The sequence below is a fragment of the Eschrichtius robustus genome, chromosome 5 (genome assembly GCF_028021215.1).
Source record: "Eschrichtius robustus isolate mEscRob2 chromosome 5, mEscRob2.pri, whole genome shotgun sequence".
Lineage (NCBI taxonomy): Eukaryota > Metazoa > Chordata > Mammalia > Artiodactyla > Eschrichtiidae > Eschrichtius > Eschrichtius robustus.
Genome location: NC_090828.1, coordinates 61,550,635 through 61,563,673, shown reverse-complemented (window position 1 = coordinate 61,563,673; position 13,039 = coordinate 61,550,635).

Here is a 13,039-nt window from a genome sequence, read left to right as displayed (position 1 = left end):
TAAAGATTTCTTGTCTTTGGAAACAATGTCCAATAGAATGGACAAAGACAATGTTATGCTATAAAAAAATTATGTCAAAAATTGTGTTGTAGGTGAATACTTAATAATGTGGAAAAATATTATTAAGTAAAATAATATATGAAACAATTTGTAAATGTGAATGTGCATATATATGTGTGTGTGTATATATATGCATATATACATAACTGAAAGCATAATATACCAAAGAGTTAATTAGTTAATAATGGTTCTCTTTGGGTCAGAGTAGGATAATGGGCATTTAAAATTTACCTCTTTTTGTTTTATCTGTATTTCTTATAGTTAACATGCATTACTTTTGTACTAAGATAAACATTTACAAGTACTTAAAATTATGTTTTATTAGAAATTCATCTGCCTGGTTGACATCATCCAAATCTTGGTTTAGTCTAATTTAACAAGAAATCAAAGACAATATTTTTAAAATCAAAATAAATGCTTTGTTAACATCAGGAAAGAGGAACCAAAGCATCCGCTAAAAGCCCAACTTGGTCAGACACCAGACTGGCCCAAGGATCCTGTGCTTTGCAGCACTGTTGATCCCCCAGATCCCCAGAGGCATAAATGTTGAAAGTTTCCGAAGGTAATGCAAATTACTGGAATCTGGGCAGTGTAGAAGCGTGAGAACTGGACAAAACAGGAAGATCTGGATTCCGGTAAAAATGCTATCATTGTCCAGGAGTGTAGCCAAGAAAAAATTCCTTGATCTCTATCCTCTCCAAAAACAGGCCCTTCTTATTCACTCAATCATTATTTATTGGGGCTTCCCTGGTGGCGCAGTGGTTAAGAATCCGCCTGCCAATGCAGGAGACACGGGTTTGAGCCCTGGTCCAGGAAGATCCCACATGCCACGGAGCAACTAAGCCCATGCGCCACAACTACTGAGTCTGCGCTCTAGAGCCAGTGAGCCACAACTACTGAGCCTGTGTGCCACAGCTACTGAAGCCTGCACGCCTAGAGCCCGTGCTCTGCAACAAGAGAAGCCACCGCAATGAGAAGCCCACGCACCCCAACGAAGAGTAGCCCCCGCTCGCCGCAACTAGAGAAAACCCGCGCACAGCAACGAAGACCCAATGCAGCCAGAAATAAATAAATAAATAAATAAAGTTATTAAAAAAAAATATTTATTGACGCTCTCCTGTGTGCACAGGCACTGACCTAGGCTCATGCTGGAATGCTGTGAATCTATGTTATTTTACAGACTTGCACTCAATTTAATTTACACCACCATTTCCATCTTTCTGCAACAGAATTATCTAGAATTCTCAAGGTTTAAGGGTGGAGTAGAACTTTGTAATCTAGATATGGAAGACTCTAGAAAGGAGAGGAAGTGAGTGGCTCCTTGTAATGAAAAGGCGAGACTGTGGTAAGGGATAAATGGAGGAAAGAGTTGGAGATGGACCAGAACCAAACCCACGTGGCTCAGAACAGCCTGGGGGAAGGGAGCAAAAGGGAGAAACCCTGAGCCAAAGCAACGGGGAAAATTGCAGATCATGGTGGTAAGTTCCTAAGCATGATTGTCTAAATGCCTTATTTTCCTTGAAGTACAATACATTATTCTTTTCAGGCAACCACAATCTGAACCAAACAATGTTGATTGTGTTTGCAATTACTGCAGGAGAGGGAGAGATTAAGCTAAACATCTTTGTCCTTGGAGATTAAATACTGTACCTAATCGGTAAGATCATAGATTTTGACCAATATAGGGAACAAATCAAATTTGTTGTGCCAAATTTGATGTGCCAAATCAGTAGGAACTGGTGTTTTGTTCCAGAAAAACTACACAGACTAACCATGATCATAAAGGACATAATAGGTCATGGAAAGTTGTTTTTATACTTCTCAGAAGATATTTAGTTACATTGCTAGACACAGCACTTTATTTTGGTTTTAATATATCATCATTTGATTGTTTTTCCTCATTGCACAATAAGGTGCTTGCCAAGAAAATTCAAAGGCCTATCAGTAATTAACAACTGAGAAACAAACTAGTTGGAATACACTCACATAAGGACATGCACTCACGTTCAAACGCAAACACACACAGACATGAATAAAGGCCATCCGAGAAAAAGAAATACGAGGCATTCAGCAAGGAAAACTGACCACTAATCAGACTTTCACTTTGAGACCAAAAATAACTTTGGGCAAAAGTTGGTGAGCATATTCCCTCTTTATGAGAATTCCAAAAGCCCAATGTCATGTTACGTTAAAGGGCTCCCCTGTGCTCAGTTATCTTAGCTAAATATGGAGCCAGTGTACTGTATGTCAAACTAGATGGTGGTTGATAGAAATGTAGAACCTAGTTAGGTGCTCTGACGTCAGGACTGAAGATGTTTCTGGCCATTATGACAGTTTGATTCATTAAAAGAACACTAACAGCAAAATAAATTCCTGTTTCATTACACACAAGAAATAATCAAGTTCCTTGATTAATAACCCGTATGGCTGATGGGTTCTCATCCTTGTGTTAAGAAGCTAGAAAAAGCTCAACTGAGATCATCTTAATGTTCACTCAATTAATAATTGAGATCATATGAATCCAGAAATGTGCCATTTGAGGATTTTTGCAGATATTACATGCATGGCCTAGTGCTCTGTGTATTTTCTAACATTATTGGAGTATCTTATGTGTGCAAAGACCTACTAGAAAGCTTCTGGCCCTTGCCTCCCTCTCCTTCAGACATCTACAGCTCTGCTTTCCTAAGTAAAATGTTGTAGCATTATAATGCTTTACAGATTGTACATTACATATTATGTAATTAGATATAGAAAGTACACTCTGTGGTTCCAAACTTTATCACTTACTAATTTTAAGACCTTCTGCAAGTCAGTCTCTCTGAATTATAGCTTCTACATCTGTAAAATGGAGCTAAGAATACCTTTTTATTGGTGGTTTTAAAACAAGTCCTCAAATTCTTTGACACTCTTCCCATCAAAAGGTGGAGTCCAATTCCCCTCCCCTTATACATGGGCCAGACTCAGTGACTCACGTCTAAAGAATGGAATGTGGCAGAAATAATACTATGTGACTTCTGAGGAGACAAATTTCCCCCTGGCTCTCTCTCTTGGAATGCTTGCTCTTGGAGCCTAATCACTTCACCATTTAGTGACAAAACCAAGCTGTTGCAGGGAAAGTTCATGTGTAGGTCACATGTAGGTCAAGTGTCGGTATTCCAAAAACAGTTAGAGGTGAGCTCCCAGCGGACAGCCAAACATTAGCCACCAGACACGTGAATGAGTGAGTGAGTTTTCAGGTTATTCTAGCCCCCAGTCCTGTAGCCAGCCCAGCTGACACTGAGTACAGCAGAGAGAAACTGTCTTCTCTAAGTTCTTCCAAAATTGTAGATTAATGAGCAAATAAATGTCATTACTGTTTTAAGCCATGAAGGTTTGGGGTGGTTTGTTATGCAGCAACAGATAACTGGAACAGATTTTGGTATCATGATGAGAATTGAAAACATACAGCAACGACTTCAGGACTGGACAGCAGGCAGAATTTGGGGGGGGTCTTCGAGAGACTGTTAAAGAAAACCTCATGGTTCTTGAAGATGTTATTGGTTAGGGGTGACCGGAAAGTGAGGAAATGTTATTGGGAGCTGTCATATAGTGGTAGAAAGTTAGCAACAGTGTCACCTATGGTAACATGGAAGATAAAAAATATACCAAATTACCCAAATGACCTATCTAGGGAGATTTTCAGGAAGAGCATTGAATGTGCTGCTTGGTCATTCTTACTGACTACAGTAGAATGCAAGAAGAGAGAGAAACTAAAGAAAGAACTGTTAAATATATAGCAGGCAAGAATTGCTAGGTTTGAAGTAACAGTTTCTCCTTCCTCATCTCTTCATATGGCAAAATAAATGGCTTCCAAGTGAAGATCAAATCCAGAGTCCTGTTGTGAAACATGGCCCAAAGGTGAAGTCAGAGGTGTGACTGTAAAACTCTTTGTTAAGACCTCAGGAAGTTTTAAGGTGTTGCTTCATTGACCCTTTCAAGCATACAAAAGACCTGCAAACCATAAGGATGTCCTCAGCAGCTTTGGAGACACTGAGGTAGAGAAGGGCTAAATGAGATTTGTGGGTGTGGCTTTTGCCAAATAGAGTTGGTTATAAATTGATTCATAAGAAGCCTACAAAAAAAATTTTTTTTTTTTAAGAATTATAATCAGCTTAGACCAAGAGGGACATTCAGGCCTTTGAATTCCCAAAGGGCATGAAGCAGTCTAAGAGAACTACTTGGCTGCAAAGATGGACTACTTTTAGTGGAAAAGGAAAAATGACTCAAAGGGTGGAATCGAGTCCAGCTATGGTGAACAACTTCCAGGAAGGAAGACCGGGTCCGAATCAGGGAACTGGCAACACACACTCAGGTGGATTTCAGAATAGCTGTGAACCAGGGACTGCCGTGTGCTTCCCATTTTTCTCCTTTTTGAACAAAAGTGTCTATAGCTTGACATGCCATCGTGTATTGGGTGTGGTGGGCAGACGGCTTGTCTCTTGATTCACAGGTCTTCAGACTGGGAGAAGCTGCACACAGGGGACAGGACCCAAGGAGCCTCAGCCACCCCTGGCCCTGATTTACGTGTCCAGATCATGGACCTCAAGCCTGATGCTACTGTAGGTACAATGTTTTAGGGATCTAGAGAGAGGCGAGTAAGTATATCTTACATGTAGGGGGAAATGTAAATAATTCATGTTCAATGGGCAGATTGTGAGGTCTTAAAACATGTCCACAAATTCTTTGATATTCTTGCCAACAAAAGATGCAGCCTAATTCCCCTTCCCTTGCAAGTGGCTGGCCTCAGTGACTTGCTTCTAACAAATAGAATGTGGCAGAAGCAATCCTGTATGACTTCTCAGATGATCACAAAAGAAGAGGCAGCTTTTGACTTGTTTCTTTTCTCTTGGCATGTTTGCCTTTGGAATTCAGCCACCACTGTGGTAGGCGGCCAAGCAGCCACAGGGAAGGGCCGTGTGGAGGTGTTCTGGCCACAGCCCAGCTGCCGTCCTGGCTCTCAGCCAGCATCACCTGGCAACCTGTGAGTAAGCGAGTTTGCAGATGGTCCCAGCCACCAGTCTCAAGCCACCCCAGATATGCCCTGGGAAGCAAAGACAAACTGTCCCTGCCAAGCCCTGCCCAAATTACAAATTCACGAGAGAAATAAATGCAATCATTGTTTTAAGGCATTAAGTTTTGGGGTGGTTTGTCACGTGGCAAGAGATAATGGGATGTTGATGTGTAAATGGTTACTAGAAATATCCACATATGTAAATACAACCTTGTAACAGTTACAAGGTTTTAGGCATTATAAACTACAATTTCTTTATGGTCCTCAGCTTTATCACCTACTAATTGTGAGACCTTTAGTAAGTCAGTCTCCTGAACATCAGTTTCTGCAACTTTAAAATGGAGATGAAAATACTTGTCTTAAAAAAAATCATTTATGAAGATTATATAGCAACAAGGAAAATGATATGTTATTATAGGTTATAAAACTAGATTCAAATGATTGCAACTGTAAAAATGTGCAGATGAGAAATAGATGGATTAGGTTAGTAGGCATAAAAGTCATTTTTCCTTCCATTTTCCAAATTTCCATAAGATTATTTACTTCAGTAATAATAATTTTAAAAAAAGTATTTTCAAAAATCCCACTGTGCACTCCCAGCCCAAACCCAGGGAGTCAGTCAGTGGTTATTTCTTCTCAACCTCCCTGCCAGTTAAATCAGGTAAATGGTTAGGACGAGGAACAGGGACAAAATGGCTTCTCGTCCCTTAGAGTTTGGGGGTCAATAGAGGATTGACTCCAGAACCCAGATTTCTTACCTCCCCAGTTAGCGTGCCATTTCTTCCACCTGTAACCTCAGTACTACTTTCATCTATGTGGGCTAAGCATTAGAACCAATGCCACATGAGATGCCCTGTATTTAAATAACCGGCAGTCCCAGCCATCTGAGCTTAGAGGCATGTAATCCAATGATCAGGGGAGCCTGTCAAAATGCATATGGTGGGGGCTTCCCTGGTGGCGCAGTGGTTAAGAATCCGCCTGCCAATGCAGGGGACATGGGTACGATCCCTGGTCCGGGAAGATCCCACATGCCGCGGGGCAACTAAGCCCGTGCACCACAGCTACTGAGCCTGCGCTCTAGACCCCGTGAGCCACAACTACTGAAGCCCGTGGGCTTAGAGCCCGGGATCTGCAACAAGAGAAGCCACCGCAGTGAGAAGCCCGCGCACCGCAACGAAAACCCAATGCAGCCAAAAATAAATAAATTAAATTTAAAACAAAAAACAAAAACCAGATGAGTTAATTGGGTAGGAAACACTTGTAAAAAAAAAAAAAAGCATATGGTGGAGTCTGCCTCCACCATACAATACCTGGGGTCTTTGCAGATGTAAGTAATGATTCTGAGAGAAAATCATCCTGAATTACAAGGGTGCACCCTAAATCCAATGACACAGACAGAGAGCACAAGGACATGTGAAGGTGGAAACAGAGGCTGGAGTTATGTAGCCACAAACCAAGAAACGTCTGGAGCCACTAGACGCTGGAAGAGGCAGGGAATGGATTCTCCCTTAGACCCCAGAGGGAGGACAACCCTGAGGACACCTTGATTACAGCTTCTAGCTCTCAGAACTGTGGGAGAATAAATTTCTGTTATTTTAAGACACCAAGTTTGTGGTAATTTGTTATGGTAGCCCTAGGAAAGTAATGCAATGGATGAATCTCACAAATCATAACATTGAAGGAAAAAAGATTCAAGTTACAGGAAAAAAACCATTTAAATGAAGTTTTTAAAACATGAAAACTGATGCTTTATAATACTTACAGATACATATATTTTGACAAAACCATAAAGAAGCAAATGGGAATGACAAACACCAAATTTAGGGGAGTGGAAAGTGTGAAGTGATGGGAAGGAAGGGGACACAATGGGGTTTCACAGAGGGCTTCACCTGTACTGATAACATTGTGTTTCTTAAGCTGAGTACTGCGGTCAGGCATGATCAATTTCATATTTTTATGTTGTTGTGTAGGACTTAACTATTTAATAATAATTAAATTTTAAATAAATTTTAAAAGGAAATGGAAAAACGACAAGAAGGAAAGTCGATGATGGCACCTTGAAGGCGGGAGCTTCTTTCTTGGATAACACATGACCTTTCAAATGTCAGCCAGGACATGATTTGGTACATATGTATCTGCAGATACTTAATAAATGGATGAAAATCACTTCGTTAATATTCAGTGTTCTGATGTCGTTTATAAATAATTCCAATAGTACCCTTTTTCACTGGAAAAACACCTGTACAGTGTCGACTCTGATTACTCCCTGTGGATATTGTTTAGCTAAAAATTAATATACTTTCTAGAATGACAGACTGTGGGCTGGAATAAGAGAAAACAGTAATTTATAAGATGGAGTAATTATTGGAGGATCCAGGTACTATTTACTGACTTTCTTCTTTGTTCTCAAGCCAACAAAATTATTGAGTCCACATTCCGAGTCCTTTATTGGCCTTAATCTTAGGTTGTCTATCAAAAACAATAGTGTTGTGGATTAATAATAAACACCACAAATCCGTAATAAACCACACAGGCCCTTCGTCTTCCAAGGTAATAAGTGAGCTCAGCTGAAGCATTATCAAAGTGTCACTGACTAGCTGGGCTGTGGAGCCCTTGCTCCCTTGGGTGGCTGAGGCCGCCTCCCTGGCTGTGCTATCTGGACTGTCCACGAGGTGGCAGCAACTGCACGGCTGTCAACCAGCGGCCTCCAAGGGCAACCAAGGCTGCCATTGACTTCCTCACCACCAACAGGGCGGTTGTAGTTTGTCAGATTTGGTTGTTTCTTTTAGTGCTGGGATTTAGAAAAGCATTGTGACCATTTCCAATTAAAAATTATTCAGGTTTAATCACAAGTAACATAAACAATAGTTTGATATCTAGTATAAACAGCCTCACCTTGTTTTCTTTCCTTTTTTTTCTTTTTTTCAATATACTTGGTGAAATGCTTTACTATTTTAAAACCACGCCTATTTCCCAAAGCGTACCAGTCATGTGAATAATTTCACATAATAAGACATACATTTATATTGTGAAGGTACAGTGGAAGTCAACAGCTAAAATATTCAAAGAGTCTTTCAAACAATTTGCATTTTACAAAGGGCAGAATCATTTGACAGCAGGTAAATTACAGCTGGTTCCAGTGGCCTCTTCTTGTAGGACACTATTGCTAAAATCCAGATTCAGCTAGGAAATGTCACACCAAGTCTCTAGCTTTCTTACTCAGTCTTACATTGCCAGATCCGGAAGCTCTGAACCCCTTAGCACCTAAGCCCCAGAGTGTTGACAAATTAAGTCTTATGGACCCCTGCTCAGACCCTAGTCCAGCCATGGCCCTCTGTTTTGGTGGGGAAGGTTCTTTTTCTGTTAGAGTTGGTGCAGCCAAAAATGAAACCAAAGCCGAGATTAAAACAGCACAAGCTTTATTCAACGGCCAGAGAATGGAGAAGTGGGAATTTAGTAGTCTCACCCACCTGGGGAGAGGGATTTGATTTTAAAGAGTAAAGAGAGAGGGAGGAGAAGTGAGGCTGATGATGGGGAGGCATATGCATTAGTTTTCCAGGGAAGGGACAGGGCTTTCTGAGGGAGTGGGGTGACACCCTCTTTTTATCCTTTTTTGGTCCTTGACTTCCAGTTATGGCCACCAGTAAGTGTGTCATTTAATATGCTAATGTAGTAAAATCGGCATATAATGAGACTCAAGGTCTGTTGGAGGTCAGATTCATTGCCATCTTGGTTCCAGCTGGTTCCATCTGGTTTTTGTTTTTCTCTTCCTATAGCTTCCTTTCTTATCTTCAGACTCTGTGATTTAAAGATTTATATTAACTTCTGTTAAAGGTGGGGATTGGTGAGTTTTGAGCAAGGATCTGTGCCAGCTCTGTCAACAAAATGATGATTATAAGAGTGGTCCTTAGCAATTTCTGAGCTGGCACTGCCTAATTTTCAAAGTAGTGTAAAGGAAGACTCTTGCACATCCCTCAGATGTAAACATTCTAAGTATGCTTGAGATGTATAAAGAAAAAGAACGAATGAACTAGAAAAGTGCCTTCTCTAAACTGAACATAAATGTGGAGCACTAGGAGCAATGTGGTGACAGGAAGAACACTGGCTTTGCTTCTGGGAACACAGATTTGAGCCCTTTCCCTAAGGAACTGTGGAATCTGAGCTATCCCCTCTGTGTAATGGGGATACCATTATCTTAATACCTCTCCTACTGACCTCCTGGGTTATTGTGAGACTGACAGGGAACAAATAGTCTAGATGCTCAATAAATGTTTGTTAAATATTGTTAAATAAAATGATGGTGGAGGAAATTCCCGGCAGTCCAGTGGTTAGGACTCAGCACTCTCACTGCCGGGGCCCGGGTTCAAACCCTGGTCAGGGAAATAAGATCCTGCAAGCCGTGTGGCATGGCCAAAAAAATAAATAAATAAAACTATATGATGGTGGGAGGACTTTAAGAACTGTACTTTTGGGCTTCCCTCGTGGCGCAGTGGTTGAGAATCTGCCTGCCAATGCAGGGGACACGGGTTCGAGCCCTGGTCTGGGAAGATCCCACACGCCGCGGAGCAACTAGGCCTGTGAGCCACAATTACTGAGCCTGCGCATCTGGAGCCTGTGCTCCGCAACAAGAGAGGCCGCGATAGTGAGAGGCCCGTGCACTGTGATGAAGAGTGGCCCCCACTTGCCGCAACTAGAGAAAGCCCTCTCACAGAAACGAAGACCTAACACAGCCATAAATAAATAAATAAACAAATAAATAAAAAAGAATCTGCCTGCCAATGCAGGGAACACGGGTTTGATAAAAACAAAAAACAAAAAAACTTTACTTTCATAAACAACCCAAAATATATAACCATAGGGTTTTATAACTGAAACAGATAATGTAGGAATCGTTTTCAGGAATGAACTGACTATGAATATCCTTCCATTCGTACTTAGCAGTGGTTCTCAACTCTGAGAAGCTTTTTAAAATTCCCAGTGCCCAGGGTTTTTGCAGGGGGTGGGGGGGGGGGAACCAGACCTTGTTTTTGTATTGTTGTTTGGTTGGCTGGTTGGTTGAAGCTCCCCAGGTGATAATAACATGTAGCCAGGATTGAGACCTATGGCTCTAGTGCAAAAGTCAGTGTCATTTTGAATACTGGCTATAATTGATTCATAGTAGAAATGAGTTTCTATTTGATAAAAATTTCTACCACTTACGGCCAGAAATACAGGGTTGTGCCTTGATCACTTTTTTTTTTTTTAAATTATTTATTTATTTATTTATTTATGGCTGTGTTGGGTCTTCGTTTCTGTGCGAGGGCTTTCTCTAGTTGCGGCAAGTGGGGGCCACCCTTCATCGCGGTGCACGGGCCTCTCACTATCGCGGCCTCTCTTGTTGCGGAGCACAGGCTCCAGACGCGCAGGCTCAGTAGTTGTGGCTCACGGGCCTAGTTGCTCTGTGGCATGTGGGATCTTCCCAGACCAGGGCTTGAACCCGTGTCCCCTGCATTGGCAGGCAGATTCTCAACCACTGCGCCACCAGGGAAGCCCTTGATCACTTTTTTTGGTTATAAAACTCTTGCTCTTTGTACAAAATAAAAATTGCTTTGATGCAGAAAATGTGAAAAGTACAGTGAAAATAAAACAAAAAAATCACTCTAAATCTGTAACCACTGTTAACACATTGGAGCATGCCCTTGCAGTTTTTTTTCCTTGTGCGTATATGTGTATTTAAAACATAACAATGGAATCAGGCCATGTTTTGTAGCCAGCTTTGTTCACTCAGGAATACAATGCGGACATTTTCCCATGCCAGTAAACTTTCTTCTGTGACATGGTTTTTAATGGCTATTTTGCAGCTATAATTTCTTTAATCTCTTGTTGTTTAACATTAGATTCTTTTCAATTATTCTATTGTATTAAAAAATATTGCAACGAATTCCTGTAACATTTTTTTTTGCACAATGCCCTGATAATTTCTTTGAATAATTACCCCACCTTTCACCTTTACTCCTGACCAGTTTGGGAAGGCTTTTCGATGAATTAGCGAAGATGAGCTTCTTGGAAGTGCTGACACCAGTGACCTACCTCCACATTCTACAAGTGCCTCCAGAACAGCTGGATCTCTTAGCCAATACTGTCAGGGCAGCTCAAAATTAGCCTGACATTCAATACATCAGTGGTTCTCAAGGTTTAATGTGCCTACGAATCACCTGGCAAATGCAGAGCCTGTCAGTATGCAGATCTGGAGTGGAGGCCGAGATTCTGATTGTCAAACAGGCTCCCAGGTGATGCTGTGGCTGGTCAGTGGACCACACGTGAAGAGCAAAGACCAAGGTTACATTCCCCACTACTGAGGACCCCTGTGTCTCCTCTTTCCCAGTTACCTAACACATGATGACTTCACAAATAAAGGGTAGGGTTGAAGTGAGTATCTACTTTCAATACTGTAATGTGTTGATTCAGGCCAGTTCTTGGACCTTGCTTTTGAAAGAAAAAATTTTTTCTTTGTGATTTTTAGTGCTCTAATTTCCAGGTGACTATTAGGCAGCTTTTCTTTCAATGTTAGTCATTACATGAAAAAGAAAATTCAAGGTTTTATAGCTGGGACTGATGGCATACAATGGATCCCAAGAGTGACTAAGGCAGCATACCCTTTTGTCCACTCGTTATAGGAATCTTTCCACCTTCATGGGTGGCTTATCTTGGAAACATGAAGTGTAAAGAACATGCTTTGTAGTTGATGGGATTTTCCAGGAACCATGACTTTTTTTTTTTTTAACCATAAATTTATTTATTTATTTATATTTATTTTTGGCTGTGTTGGGTCTTCATTTCTGTGCGAGGGCTTTCTCTAGTTGCGGCGAGCGGGGGCCACTCTTCCTCATGGTGCACGGGCCTCTCACTGTCGCGGCCTCTCCCGTTGCGGAGCACAGGCTCCAGACGCACAGGCTCAGTAGTTGTGGCTCACGGGCCTAGTTGCTCCGCAGCATGTGGGATCTTCCCAGGCCAGGGCTCGAACCCGTGTCCCCTGCATTGGCAGGCAGATTCCCAACCACTGTGCCACCAGGTAAGCCCCCCAATCTACTTTTTTTTCTTTTAATTTATTTTTATTTATTTATATTTGGCTGCGTTGGGTCTTCGTTGCTGTGCTCGGGCTTTCTCTGGTTGTGGCGAGTGGGGACTACTCTTCGCTGCGGTGTAGAGGCTTCTCATTGTGGTGGCTTCCCTTGTTGTGGAGCATGGGTTCTAGGTGCGTGGGCTTCAGTAGTTGTGGTGCGTGGGCTCAGTAGTTGTGGCTCGCAGGCTCTAGAGCGCAGGCTCAGTAGTTGTAGTGCACAGGCTTAGTTGCTCTGAGGCACGTGGGATCGTCCCAGACCAGGGATTGAACCCATGTTCCCTGTATTGGCAGGTGGATTCTTAACCACTGGGCCACCAGGGAAGTCCTCAACATCTACTTTGAACATTGACAACACTTAGCATTTAAACAACTTTTATTACAAAAGAACAATGCATGTTCATTGTAGGAAATTTGGACAAGTTAAAAAGTAGAAAAAAAAATTACCCGTAAATCCCATCACTCAGAGATAACCGTTGATAATAATCTATGGATATTACAAACATGCTCAAGTACCTCAGCAAGTTAGGAAAACCCTCATTTCCTCTCTGGTTCATACAACCCCTCCAGATACAAATCCTGTCCATTTTTTCTGCTCCTTATCCTAGGAGGTAGGGACAGTAAATCCGAGACACTTAAGAACTATTTCTTCTTCACATCCTTCATCAATCATATTAAATGTAATACTCTGGTTTCTCTTCAGAACGCATAAATCATATTAAATGTTTTATTTGGGGAAAATGATTATTAGGTCATCTAAAATTTTATGATACGTATTTTCATAGTGAAAAATTTCCACTTGTTCTTACAAGTGGAAATTCAATTGTTTA